This window comes from Pleurodeles waltl, chromosome 7 (assembly GCF_031143425.1).
Source record: "Pleurodeles waltl isolate 20211129_DDA chromosome 7, aPleWal1.hap1.20221129, whole genome shotgun sequence".
NCBI classification, from domain to species: domain Eukaryota; kingdom Metazoa; phylum Chordata; class Amphibia; order Caudata; family Salamandridae; genus Pleurodeles; species Pleurodeles waltl.
The window spans coordinates 193,460,074-193,474,755 of NC_090446.1; the positions used below are offsets into that span (position 1 = coordinate 193,460,074).

The 14,682-nt window shown below is 47.5% G+C and overlaps 1 protein-coding gene across 7 annotated transcripts in view; it reads right to left on the bottom strand.

Annotated features, from left to right (window-relative positions):
• Positions 1-14,682, bottom strand: part of PKIG (cAMP-dependent protein kinase inhibitor gamma) — a 417,015-nt gene that overhangs the window by 76,844 nt on the left and 325,489 nt on the right. The window contains exon 1 of one of the 7 annotated variants that reach the window (XM_069243558.1): positions 7,805-8,123. The exons of 5 other annotated variants lie outside the window; for them this stretch is intronic. The gene's annotated coding sequence lies outside the window, so the exon portion shown is untranslated. Of the gene's footprint in view, positions 1-7,804; positions 8,124-14,682 lie in introns of those variants that run through there. One more of the 7 variants, XM_069243557.1, reaches the window with a different exon arrangement.

The window sequence follows — 14,682 nt, forward strand, 5'->3', positions numbered from 1 at the left end:
ACAAGTATAGCCCCTAAAAGCCCGAAGTGGCACTTGTAGTCATCTGGTCATGCTAGACCAGGAAAAATTCACAAGATTAGCCAGACTTTGAAGGAGCATCTAAAAGATGCAGGGATCAGATCAGTCATCTTGAAAAAGTTACCGTCTTAAAGTCCGGCGCGAAGAGTTGAGTTTGCAGGGAGGACAGCATCGCAAATGGTCATTGCTGTAGCACAAAGACCAGGCACAACATCTTGGATTGATGTTGCTGTATGTAGCATGAATATCCTGTTGGGCATTGCGGAAAGTTGCTCCCAGAGCTTTGCGTTAGCGGTCACCACAGGCTGTAGTCACTATAGCGTGAAATGCAGATATCTCTGAGGTGGTTGTTGCTGCCTATTCCATTAACGCGAAGAGCTGGTTCACCAGAGTTTTGCATTGGCAGTCATCGAGGACAGCAAGATTTCAGCACGAAAAGGCACATTAGGAGTCACATACGGATTTCTCCCTTGCCTCAAAGGAGGAGCTCAACTGATGCCAAAAAAGGGTTCAAGATCTGGGGAGGCTCCTCTTCCGTATCAGGAACTCACTCCAGCAAAGGCCAGGAGGGCTCAGGCAGGTCCAGGCAAGTCCAGTGCAAGAGGTCAGCTGGACAGTTGCAGGGAAGCCTCTGGAGCTTTTGGTGTCCCAGTAACTCGGAACAGGAGGCCAGACAGCTCACCCTTGGAGCACTCTGGTAGCCCTGGGATCAAGCAGCAAGGCAGGCATCAAGCAGCAGGGCTCTCCTCAGAGTGTACAAGGCAAGATTCAAGCAACAGGGCATTCATCTGCTAGTAACACGGCAGTACTCTGAGGTATAAAGCAGGCCTAAACAGCAGTGTAGTTCTCTGAAGTACAAGGCAGTCCTTCTGGGTGTCCTACTTGGTCCAGAGGAACTGAAGAGATGATCTCTCAGGGTCCAATATTTATATCTGCTGTCAGCTTTTGAAGTGTGAGAAACTTGTAGGCCTTTCTACAGCTGGTTTCTGAAAATGTTCCCATTGCCCTGCCCAAGGTCCAAGAGGTCTATGGTGACAAAAGACTGGTTTGAAGCTCTTTGTGAGTGTTGTTCTATAGGCAGCTTCTCTAAAATGTAATTGGGGCAGGAAAAAGTTCCACCCCATACATCCTGGTGGGACAGTCTATCCTGCCAAAACCTAGTCCACCTTTGTCTTACTGTCTGGGAGGAATACACAAAGGCTAGGTCCCAAGGTAACCACAGCCACGTGACCCAGGAGACAAGCCGCAGGCACCAAATGGTTAGGACAAGAGAATGCCAATATTCTAACAGTGGCATTTTTCAGAACTACGACTTACAATCCGAATTTACAGTAAAAAGGTTTCATATTACAATTCATTTGAGTTAAACATTCCATTTCTATCTGTACCCCATCAAAAGTGGGTATGTATTATATGTAATAAGGTAATCCAGTTTTATACTATGGAAGAGGTAGGCCTTACAATATTGAACAACAAATTTGGGATTTTTTCCAATACCAGGAAACATAAAACTTAAAAACACATCCTACTATTTATATACAGTTCACTGTGCCCTATGGCCTGCTTGAGGCCCACTTTAGGGGGTCTTGAATGTTTCAACATGGCAAAAGGTTTATGTTGAAAGATCGAATTGACACATTAGAACTGCACTACAGGCTGCAATGGCAGGCCTGAGACATGTTTTAAAATGCTACTTTTAGTGGGTGTCACAAGGAGTGCTGCTGCCCACAAGAAGATTTTAATTTACAGCAACCAGGTACAGTGGACCCTTATTTGAGGGACTTAAAAATAAATTAAATTTAGAAATCAGGTGTAAGGCAATTGTACCATGTTTTAGGGGAGAGCACAACCACTTAAAAACTGGATAGCAGTTATAAAGTGAGCAGAGTCCTAAAGGCAAAAAGTCTGGTGGTGACCCTGTGGAGAGGGCCTAGTCCAACAGACTTGCTTAGTTTGTTTATTTAGTTTATAAAGTGGGGTTAAAATGAGAAATATGCAGAAGACTATTTCAATCCTTTGTATGAAGTTTACATGTTTCAGTCCATTTTAAAATGTGCTAAATCATGTCACAGGTCATTCTATCTTTTAAGATCTTACAGTACATGACCACCACCTTCACTCAAAGATTCCGTCCTGCAAGGCCACGAACATCAAGTCTGCATATTTTCAAACAAGATCCGCAGGGGTGTGACTCACCAAAGTATGCCAGCTGCCAGGGCACTCTACATCAAAAGCACTACACTTCAAAAAGTTGTGACGAGAATGCAGATCTGTGGTAACATGGTATCCGATATCTGCATAACATATGCAACTGACATGGTTTGTATTACGGGAGGAATTGGCTTCTTCATTAACCACTTCAAGGACAGCATGTACGCGTAGGTAGAAAGGATCTTGGTGGGAAGGTGTCCTATATGAAAGTGTTGGCTGCAATAACTGACTACCTGAGTGTGCTCCATTTTGTTCCACAGTGGACGCACACCCAAGCTAACCATCCATGTATCACCAGCGTGTGTATTATGTTGTTGAAAGTCGTATGCATGGTGACCTGGTGAAGTTTCCCAGAGAACAAGTTAAAGACTAAAAGGTTTGTATATATGGTGGGTTTCGTGCTGAAGAGTAACCCATTCAAAGTTCAGGCAGAAAGGGGAAGGCATCTGCAGCGAAAAATGCTGTTTTATTTTCCTGATAAGGCTTGGTAAGAAATTCAGCACTTCAGCGATGTCGACCAAAACAGAATTACCACCCAGGCAGGATCTGAAGCATCCAGGGAATCCTCCTGTCAAGTTGATTCAGACAGAAGATAAAGGGGCAGCTGAGAAATTTTCATGACTGAAACCCCTAGTCGAATCCACTGAGAGGCAAGATTTAAGTAGCAGACATTTACTTGGGCCTCACCCCAGTGAGAAGTGCCCAAATGTTCTGTAAAGTTGGATGAGAGAAGATGGATTAGATTTACTCGTGCCTCATTCCTCCAGTCAGCTCTTCCCCGATAGTTGATGAAGAGGCGGACTAAGATTACACAGGCCTAAATACCCAAGTGAGGTGTATTCACAGGCAAGCAAGATGCAGAGGTGACCGATAAAACCCATGTCCACCAACTACCAGATCGCTGAGAATTGCGGAGTCAAATATCTGCATATAATTGAACATTGTATAAATGTAGCATGCGGTTGAAGGTATTCTCTTGTGTACATTGCAGTGTTAAGACATCACAGCAAGCCAAGCACTTGCCACCAACATAAATGCAACATGTAGCCCATCAGACTAGCCCTCAAAAAGCCTGACCATGGCCCACCACTCTAACTCTCATCCCAATGTGCAGAAAGCAGCATGCTGAGTGAAGAGCAGTGCATGTGCCAGTGGGGTGAGAACGAGACCCACTGACACTGCATTTACCAGGAGCTCCTACAGTTTGGTATGTCAGCCTCACAAAGATCTTTCCCGCACTAGATGATTGTAGATGATAAATGACAGTTTCTGGAGGAATTGCACATATAGCTTCAGCGGTTTGTCACCCATTAATAGTGAGCGCCAGACAGCTCTTCTTTAACCGCAAGCTCCAAGGAGTGTCAAACGAAACACAGGCACCAGTGCATCGCACCGCTTTCCCATAAACTGCTGTAATCGAAAGACGGCCATAGGAAACTAGTGTTTTAACTGCGAGACAGTCATAGGCGGAGCTAGAAAAGATACGGAAGGACATGGGTACTGTAGAGTCCAGCTGGACTCATTCCAGTCTTTCTGCCAGCCACTCTGCTGAGGGCTGGTCTTACGTATGTAACATACACCCACCCAACACAGGCGTCACCAGTCAGGTGACCCTGCCAATAAAAGGGGCCGGTGCACGTGCCTGAGGCCAGTTTAATACCACCCTACCACCGTGTCTGCGTCACCTCATTTACGAGCATGAGGGCCTAGGGCCCCACATTACATTGGCGACGAGTGGGATCTGCAACCCCACGTGGTTGTAGACATGAACCTAATCGGTGGAAGAAAGAGGAGAAGTGAGGCCGTGCAGTTCCAGCCCCATCGGTAGGAAAAAGGGGGTGAGTGCTGCTGATCAGCGCGTCCCGCAGCACTGCCAAAACGGCTGCGTAAAGTCCGTGAAGATGGAGAGAGTACCCGAGGGCGTGAAGAATGGCGCCCTCGAGTGAAGAGAAGGAGGAAGAGAGCGGGGACCCTCCTGCCAGAGAGAGGTTCACCAAGAGGATCCGGGAACGGACCAGACCGGGAGAGGTCTGCCTGAAGAGCAAATTATGTCCTACCCGCAGGACTCAGCCTGTGAGAGGCTGCGACCGAGCAAGATGCACCAGAGGAGGTGCAGTGATAGGTCCATGTGACGCAGCATGCGACCTGTGGCACAACGCCACATCGAGGACAACCGAGGAACATGCACCAGCGAAGGTGCAGTGATAGGTCCGTGTGAAGCAGCATGCGACCCGTGGCACCACGCCACGTCGAGGACAAAGAGGAAGATGTACCAGCAGAGGTGCAGCGCAAGGTCCATGTGCCGCAACATGTGACCTGTGGCACGACGCCACACCAGGGAGAAGAGAGTGTGGCACAATGCCAACAAGAAATGAGGAGAGGAGTGTGACAGACCGGTCACACCACAGATCAACTCCATCGCAGGTGTGAAAGTGGAAGGAAGTAGAGTGACACAACTGAGGACTCGTGCGGGCAGATGAGGAGGCACCCATCAGTACAAGACAGTCACCGGGGTGAGCAGACGTCACTGAAGACAGCGATGCGGGTGGTCCCCCACGCTTCCCAGTACGACCGTCCTGTCACCTGTCACCGGCTGCTTGGCTGTGATGGCATCCCTGACGCCGACTGCACAGGCCACACAAGACCTGCCGTGGCCACTATGTCCATCAAGTGGTCCTTCCGCTGACGAAGCCGCCGCCACCTGTTTGATCTGCAAAAGGATGAAAAAAGAACATCATCATCATCATGATGAGGTGCATCGCCCAATCATCGAAGGAGGAGCACAGCACCACCTGAGTGGAGACAGTCAGCAACAAGAGCTGATGCTGACAAGGCATGTCTGGCAACGTAGAAACTTATCTGAACACTTCCCATGAGCGCTGTGAACCAGGCGCCTGCCGGTGAGAGCAGACCAGATCATTTGGACCATCCACCCTTGGGGTTGCACAAGACTAGGACGTGGCCCTGTTGGGAGTTCAGAGAGACTCCTTTGGCATGGCCGACGTTGGCCCGCATAGCCCACGCAGTCCCGCCGCAATCCAGGGACAAGGGCCTCCAACATATTCCTGTGAGAGCGGAATATCGCTGAGAGAGCAGGCATCTGAGACAGCTCCACGTCAGGCATCCGGAAGCACGGAGGTCTCATATCGAGAGACTGGTCACCTGAAGACTTTGCACCGTGGCCAGAGCACCTGAATCCGGATGGCTCGAGCAAGCGGACTCTGCATCAACAACCCTTGTGGCTCCATGCGAGACTAGGATGTGGTCCTGTAGGCTGTTCCTCTGAGACGTCTTTGCTGGGCCTGAGATAGGCAAGCACAGCCCACACAGTCCCGTGGAAGCCCGCGGAAGGGCCTCGAGGAGACTCCTGCTTGATGGAGGTCTGGCTCGAGAGGGAAGACTGCCGCTGCTCTGCCGCTGGATTCCCAGGCCATCACGTCATCTGCAGTCTTAGGAGGTAGACAATCTCCAGAGTCAGAATGCCATCCAGAACTGTGTACAGTGGACTCCCCACTGCTCCAGATGCACCCGCATCAGAAACTGTAAATAGACTTTGACCACATGAGCCCAGGCAGGACCGGATCGACTATATCCAGTGAACTGTGAGGTCGTGGACAAGCAACTGAAGTATCTGGACTTCATCCATACTGCTTTCGTGCCCAGCTGTACCTGGTTAAATTATGGACTCGTGCGGAGGTGTCCGGGTGCTCCCAGCTGCACCATGTCCACTGCAATTCTGCAGTCTGCCTTTTCGAGGCCGAGAGACTGATTGTGGTGCTTTGTTATTGTTTCTTTTACAGGTTGGACTTTTGCTTGGTTCCTCAATAAAGTTTGGGAGGGATGTAGAGTCCAGCTGGACTCATTCTTTCTGCCAGCCACTCTGCTGAGGGCTGGTCTTACGTATGTAACATACACCCACCCAACACAGGCGTCACCAGTCAGGTGACCCTGCCAATAAAAGGGGCCGGGCGCACGTGCCTGAGGCCAGTTTAATACCACCCTACCACCGTGTCTGCGTCACCTCATTTACGAGCATGAGAGCCTAGGGCCCCACATTACAGGTACCAAAAGAAGCATCCCATACAAAAATGCTCGAATCAGCTCCGCTCCTTTCTCCTTGTGCTGTTTCTCGCTTTCATCCATCCATTCCTTTTCTCTCCATCTCCTCATTGTTCTCCCTCTCATCACTTTCCCTCTACCTTCCTCCTCCCAAGTAACTCGGGGGGCTGGGAAAAGTAACAGATGGACCAGGGGCGGCCCTGGTCTTTCAAGATCCGCCTCCAAAGACCCCAGACCACCAGGGAAACGCCTGATGGAGTAAGTAGCCCCTGCGGCCCTGGAAGGAATGTTAGTACCTCGTTGGCTGAAGCTAATGATTGGAATCCAGGTACTTATGGTCAGTTAATGCCCTCATACTAGGCATTCGGGCTGGAGGCTCCAAACTTTCTCCTGGGCGTCCTAAACATCAGAAGGCCATCTTTAGTCATTCAACGTGAAACCGTCTGAATGAAAATTGACATCAAAACGTGGCCCAGAGCTTCGCAGAATCGCAGTCGACTAAACAGTCTTAAATCGTATTCATCTTTCCACCTTTCAATCATGCTCTTATTTTCTCACAATAAAAGATTGTCTGCCTTTTCTCAAGTGCAGTTTTTGAAAATATCCAAAGAAAGAGGATGTAGGCACTCAGAGCGTGTGAACGAAGGCCTCAGTCACGAGTCTGCGGTCTTTCTTTGTCCCTGCAGGGATGGGGAAGTCAAGGTCTGCTCGCGATGTTCTATTTCACTTGAACATTATAAATTATAAAAGAGGCGCGGGTTAGAGTGGTCGAGGTGCTGTGCACCTTCCCGCAGAATGTACCGAAAGCAGGCCCTATTTACTCCTAAATCATAGGCTACAAACACTTGTTCCTAAAAAATACCCAGTCAGAACGGAAGTCTCGGCTTTAACCTCGTGTTGACATGCACTTGTAATTAGCTTTCCATACTTGGCGTGACGGGAGCACGAGGTCATGGGCCTGATTTAGCTCGAGAGCAGTGCGAAGTGGACCGAGAAGACAGGTTCATAAAGAGATTATCCCCGGATTATTGCGACTCGTTAGGTTTATGCGTTAAATTTACATTTTATTTTTTATTTTCATGAATGTCAATAACATTTCCCCTGAGCTAAAATTTAGATTTCGTAGTTTAACCACGCGTACATATCTTCTTAAGTAACGTAATTTTACATTTAAGTAACTCTTTAGGGATAGGGAGTTCGTTTTATGTTTCTGAAAAAAAAAAAATCTATAACACTTTCTGTAATTCTGCCATTTATTTTTACATGTTACGTTACTTTTCGTGTTTGCGTGTGTGTGTATATATATATATATATATATATATATATATATATATATATATATATATAAAAATAGAGAGAGAGAGAGAGAGCGAGAATCACTTTACACAAACAAGTCGAGCAGATGGCAATACATTTTACCACAAATAGGGAAGACCAGCACGCACTCTTTCCACGTCTCACACCCTCACGTCTGCGCACTGTGAGCTCTATAAACAGATTTTAGTAGTCTACTCACCGAATCGGTGTGAAATATTTCCGGACTTCAAAAGGCACGGTGTCAGGGATCAAATCGGATCGGCAGGGAAGGAGGCGAAGGCGGGGCAGGGCATGGCAGCGAGGGGATCGCAGCAAAACTACTCGTGGCTTTCTTCTCAGTCTCTGAACTAATGGTTCCTCTTGCTCCAAACTTCGCCCGACTCCAGACCGTGCGCTTCTAGGTTCTGGTGGGCGGCTCCCGCTAGTCCCTGTTTGCTGTAATCCAATGCTCAGCCCGGTGACGTCACGTGGCGCTCACTCAGCTGCCACCATACACTGCGCACGGGAGAGATCCGTTTCCTCTTCTCAATGTGCCTTGTTTAGTTTGGCACTGTAATTCCACCCCAACACAGTCATACTGGGAACCCCAAACATCCTTCCTCCAATTTTAATCAGCAAAGGCCGCTGGACAATAAGAAGTTTCCTATGACTGTGCCCTGCAACAAAAGGGTCTCAGCCCGACTGCCACCTGTTTCGCAGGGCCTGCTGCCGGGAAGGCTTGCTCGGCTGGATTTGCATTCGCGTTCGTCTTGATTTCCCTGTGCCAGTCATGCAGCTGCACTGAGAGACCAAATGGTTTTAGCGTGGTAAATGCGAGCATAAAGGCTGGCCTGGATGGCACTGAATGAGCACAGCTGTAAATCACGAAATGCTGCTGCAAATGAACCCTTTTTTTTTTTTAAAGGCTACAATGCTAAGGCCCCGGAGCAGCACATTAAGTGGAATAAAAATGCGAGTGCCCCTTTAAGGAGTGGACTGTAGAAGTGAAAGAAGGAATACATTCCTAAGGTGCGGCCTATGTACTTAAATATGTGGTTTAAAATATTTCAACTAAAATCCCTGGCTTAACATAGTGTACCCTGTCCAGCATTTGACTTTCTTTCCGAGAGTTTTCTATTAAGGGTTAGCAAGCGTGCACTGTCCCCGTTTGTGCTGGGGCACACCTTTAAGTAGGTGCTTTGAGCGCAAACAGGGTCAGTGCGCTGTATCCTATAATGCACAGCTCCAAGGACATCCTCGAACACTCAAATAACTGACTGAAGCGTAGCAGGCGGGTTTGCCTTTCACAGTGCAGGGAGCACCCAGCAATCACTTTCAATAGAGACAGAAATCCCTCCCGCAGGTGTGCGCAGTTAGTGACTGCACTCGTCTGTAGTGGGATGGCAGTGGAAGTCCACAAGACCGTCAGCCCCCTTCAGAAAGGTGGTGCATTAATTGCGCCCTACCTCTTTGAGGTGCAGTCAGTGAGCCTCATAATAGCATGCTTGCCTCTGCGCCCCTGTAAATAATGCAGCACAGGCGCATATGCAAAATGTTTCCCTTACTTGCACCAGGCAACGCCCCTATAAAAATGGGATAACACCCCATGAGATAGCACTGGCTCTACATGTGGGTTGGCACTATCTGTATTACAGAAGGAGCCGCACAAGTATCTGTAACCCCCTTCCGAAATACTACACTGCCCGAGGAGTAACAGAAAACAGATGCGCATGCCAGTTGTGACTCCAAAGCACTGTAGGTAGAAATTAGTTAACGAAAACCATAAAAAAAGGAACGCATCTAAAGGATACATCAAATACATCCGAAGAATGACCTAAAACTGTGTACAATAAAATATAGACAACATTAAAAAATAAAAAATAAAACTGGAGTGAACCCCTCTTGGAGTGCCCAGGTGCAATTAGGCCTCAGAAACCTATATTTTTTGGGCAGGTAGACGAAATGAGCTAAACTAACACTGGACAGGGCCACCTATTAACCAGAGGATGCAATCACGATGGGCCGAGCCTCTACATCACCGATAGCTGGAATAAACCAGGTGAGTTCTAGTATTTTGGGACTGGACAATTGTCTTTTGCTTAACTGGATTTACTGGGACCGCCAGGGCTGTGAAGATTCTCAGAAACTGGATTAGTCTGGTATTCTATTTCCCATTGCTTGGGTCAAGGGCTGTTATAACGGCCGACCTGCATGACCGGACTCCTAAAATGTTGAATTCATTCCTCAACAGTTCCCTCTTCTGGCGTCTCAAGGCTGGGCAGATGCAAACCACATGGATTAGGGTCTCCCTGGTCTGATGACATAGTTGCAATCCTGTGTTTGCCATCCTGCCTCTCTTTTCCATTTCGGGAGGAAGCCCAGAGTTGGGAGATCTTCCAGCCTCATCCGTAGGAGGGCCAGCCTGATTTCCCCTGCTAATGTGGATAGGATACAGGGTTCCTTATCCCGCACTTATGAATTAAGGGTTAGCCATCTATGCGATCGGTTTGATAGCGCCTCCATATCTTCTAGACGCCTTAGGATCTTAGCCGATTTGTTGGCTCCTTTTCTGAAGGCTCGTGCAGGTAATGTGCTGTCCCACAAATCACCCTGTTTAAGCTGGGATATGCTTTTTTCCCCAGTGGACCTTAAAATTATTGTTACCCCTCCAAAGGGTGATTTTGTGCCACACTAGGTTTGCCAAAGTCCCCATGGGCGCAGAATAGAGTTTATAGAAGCCATTAGTAAAAGCTGCTAACCTTGCCAATGATTGCTTTGTTAGGGAAAACTCCAGTCTGACCTGGGCTGGAGATGTCGATCTAGGTAGCTGTAAGACTTGCTTATAGGATTTCACTAATAACTTGTCCAGTATGATTACCTCCACCCCCTCATTATTTTCATCCCATATGTAAGCGTTGGCAATATTTTTGCTCGGATGATCATGGTCATTGGTTTTAGGGGCCGCCCTAGAGTGGATTTAGCCAGGATACCAAAAGCACGGTTCAGAGCTTGTGCCTTCTCTCTTATTGTTTCTTTGTGCGCTGAGAATGTGCCCCTGGAGTCAAACCTGATCCCTAAATATGTATATACCGCTACCTCCTCAATGTACTGCCCATTTAGCCGCCACTTACGGCGTAAGGTTGGTTTGAGGTTAAGGGGGATTATTTTCGACTTCCCATAGTTAATTTCTAGCGCATAACCTCCTAGGCAGTTCAGGTGTTTCTGTGAACCTCCAGGTCATCTGCGTAGAGTAGGTTAGACACTTGACGACCCCCTAAGCTCGGTGGATGGGCTGACTGCTCGTCCAATGCTGGAGCTAGGTCTGATATATACAGATTAAAGAGAAGCGGTGCTAATACACAACCCTGTTTCAGGCCAACAGTAGTATTGATGGGCCTAGATAAAAACGAGCCGTCGCCCAGTTTGATTTTAACCCAAGTGTCAGAGTAGAGCATGATGATAGCATTTAATAAATTCATCAGCAGCCCCCACTGCTTTAGTTTTAACCATAGTTTTTCTCTAGGGACACAATCAAATGCAGCCTTAAAATTAAAATCCACGAAGCACACATAAAGTGGTGTCTCTGGCCATTACCCTATTCATTACCAGGCTTAAAGCCATAAGATTTGTCAGCGTACCCTGTTTTTTTGTGAAACCTGTTTGGTTAATTGGGAGCCGCCTCTTATCTGTGGCCCACCGTTCTAAATGCTGCAGGATGCCTATTGAGAAATATTTCATGTCTACGTCTAAAAGGGCAATTAATCGGTAGTTGGAAGGTAGGGAGGCCTTCCCTACCTTGTAAACGGGATGAATTATCGAGCCCTTCCAATTAGCTGGAGCAGAACCTGTTATTAAAATATACTTGAACAGTATGGCAAAAAAGGTCGCCCATTTTGCTGCCTGCTCTTTAAATAGGGCCTGAGAAAGGCCATTGGGGCCAGGCGCACAGTCTCGGTGTGATTTTTCTATTGTCTTAGCTATTTCCGAGGGACTGAATGTGATGAGCTCCTCCTGCTCCCTACTATCCTCGGCTACCTCCCATGGGGAGATGTTGGCATCTATTGCAGATTTTTCTTTAAAGTGGGTTCTCAGATAACCCAGCCATGCCTCCTTCATCACATATGCATTGTTCGCAGCTCGGGGACTTTTCTCAGTGTTATTGATCAGGCTCCAGAACCTGCTCGAGTTTGCCAGTGTTGATGCATAGTGAAGTTTTGCCCATAATGTTTCCTGCTTTGTTTGTCTAAAAAGCCATATGGCCCTCTTTAGCAATTTCCTTTCTTGCCAATGGGTTTCTAACATTAGTTCATCGGTCGGATGTCTCTGTGACCGTCTCAAGAGTCTTCTTACTTCCGCTTTCCTCCTTTGTATTGCCTGTGGCATTAGTATGGACTTTCTATGCCCCAAGGGAGCCCTCTTTGCTCTCCCCCTCACAGGGGATTGCTTTACAAGGCTTCCAGTGAATGACTCCCATATGGCAACTACTCTTAATGGGTCATTGGCCATCTTTTCCAATTTCCCTACAGCATCCTCAGCTTCGGCTGTGATCGTAGACGAACTCCATTTTAACCGTTTAAAATTTTCAGCACAAAGATTCCCGTTAAGGAGTTTGGTTCTTCTTGAATGGGCACCTGGCTCCAAATCGTGATTACTTGCAGATTGTGATCACTTTCTGTATGGGCTTGAATTCTGAAGTCTCTCACAGATCTGAATAGGGGAGAGTTTACCAGGGTGTAGTCCAAATGTGAGACAGCCCTTTCTGTGGCTCTTGTCCAGTCCAGGGGTATATCCGACTGGAGCCGCCCATTTAGTGCAAAGAGGCCTACTAGCTCACAGCTTTTGATTAGCTTTAGGCCCACTTTATCCCGCTTTCTCCTAGGAGGTAATTTTTTAGTGGGCAATGGAGCCACTAGTTGTACATGGTCCTCGCTTGGTTCATGAAATAGATTAAGGTTAAAATCTCCTGACACTAACCAATAGGCCGAATTGTGTGTGTTTATTATATGGAGCAGATGTTTAGCAAGATATCAGCTTCCACCTTTTTCTTTTTAGGGTTAATATACACATTGATCAGATTAAGGGGTCCTGTATGTTTTTAGCCCAATTGTCCAAACAGACCCATAAGAGGGGCTGATCTCCCATCGGCCCTCTAGATCATTTTGCCTCTTGATTGGTGTTGATATAAATTGATAATCCTCCTTTTGCTCTTCCAAACGTGTTTTGTTTAACCGCCGGAATGTTGTACTCTTTGTAACTAATTAAAGGAAAGTTAGTAAGTGCCCATGTTTCCAGCAGCATTATAATATTGAAGGTGCCCAGGAATTTGGTGATCTCTGCATTTTCCAGTTTCGATTGTAAACCCCCTATATTCCATGAGACACTGAAAGATCCTTGTGTCTGGAATGTTTGATGGTTTGTCATTCAGGCTTTTTGTGGCAATCTGGGGGCTAGCACTGTTGGGAGCCAGGACCAATTATCTTGTAGATGACGGTCTCTCAGGGGTTGGCCAACTGCTATCCTTCTCCAGTCCTCACCTTCCCTTATTTCGATCTGTAAATCTAGAGGCAATACCATTCCTTGTCATGCTTGCTCCTGGCCAGATTCTCCAATCTGTGAGTACCAAGATACTCCTAGTAGGACGGACTGACTGACTGCATTCCCCCTATCCGCATTGGTTCTTTGTGCTAGCGGCTGTGGATATCTTTCTCCCAAATAGTAGCATACCTCAATTCCCCAGGGTTTCAGGATGCTTTTTTTTCTACGATTTGCTTTGGTAATGCAAAAGAAGCAAATATCACCACCCTAGGTTCCGTGGACTGGCTCCCCTTTTTTTAATACATTTCATGGCGGTGATGTCATCCGAACTGACTGCTGCCAAGTCTGGTAGTGCTTTTATTAACTTAAGAATGGTGGAGCTGTTGAGCACATCTTGTGGGCCTCTAGATTTGTACTCCGGGATCCATAGCAATTGCAATCCTTGGTCAGGCATAGCCTGGTTTGAACTCCCTGCTAGATTTGGCTGTACAATTCTGGTCTCCGCCAAGTCTGCCCTTAGGTGATGATTCCTTATTGTTACGTCCGGCTCTACAACTTTGGGTTTTACTTCTGCGGAGCTAGGCCTTAGCTTCACCTGGGTGGATGTTTGGGACCATAGTGCGGTGGGTACTTGTCGGACCTGAGGCCCTGAAGCCCTATCCAATGGCTCTGAGCCTATCACTGCCGGGTCCTGGGGCAGAAACCCCTCTTGATCTGATGTGCAGGGCTGTGCTGTCAAGGGAATTGAATCCCCCACGGCCTCCTCCTGCACTATGTGGGGTGGGGATCCCATATCAGCTCCGGACGCCACCTGAATGTTCTTTCTGCCCTTCCTTGCCCGCTTCCTCTCTCTTTTTGTCAGCTGATAGCCAGCTGCCTTTCCAAAACTCTGGGCTCTGTTGTTTGAGCAGAATGATCCGAGCCTTTTGTTGAGTGGCCACTGCTATTTCCCTAGTTGGATTCCCCTCCAGGTTAGATGACCTTAGGGCTAGGGCGTCTTGCGGGCTAGTCCAATTCTCCTCTGAGGGCGTTGAGGATTTGGGGGTTGGGGGCAACCCCAATGATAGATGGGACGACTGGGCCAAGCTCTCTTTATTGCTAGGGTGGCAAATCTTTTCCAGGATGTCTTTGAAAATTACTGGTAGTTGGCCCAATCCATCTACTACCTCCTAGCAGGAGCAAATGGTAAAGTCCTTAAATTGATTTTGTTGTGTTCTTGTAATTAATGAGTTTGGTTCTTGCAGTTTGCTATCGATTCTTGAGATGAAAACTGCAAGGGTGTTTAACAGATCAACCTGAATGTCCATTTTATGGGACTGAAACTGTAAGGCTGTTACTGTGGTCTGCACTGAATTCAATATTGCTGCCCGTATGTCTGTTACGGGCGCCAGGGAGGCTGCAGGCGTATTTAAGTCATTCCTTTCTGATGTCCTAGAGGCTTGGGAAATCTGGCTGGGACACCGTCTGTCCCCAACGTCTTCCAGCATCTTTGACGCTATATCGTCTTGGTCTGCATTTCCCGAACTAATGACAGGAAAATGGAAGTAGTTGAGGTTGGTGCTC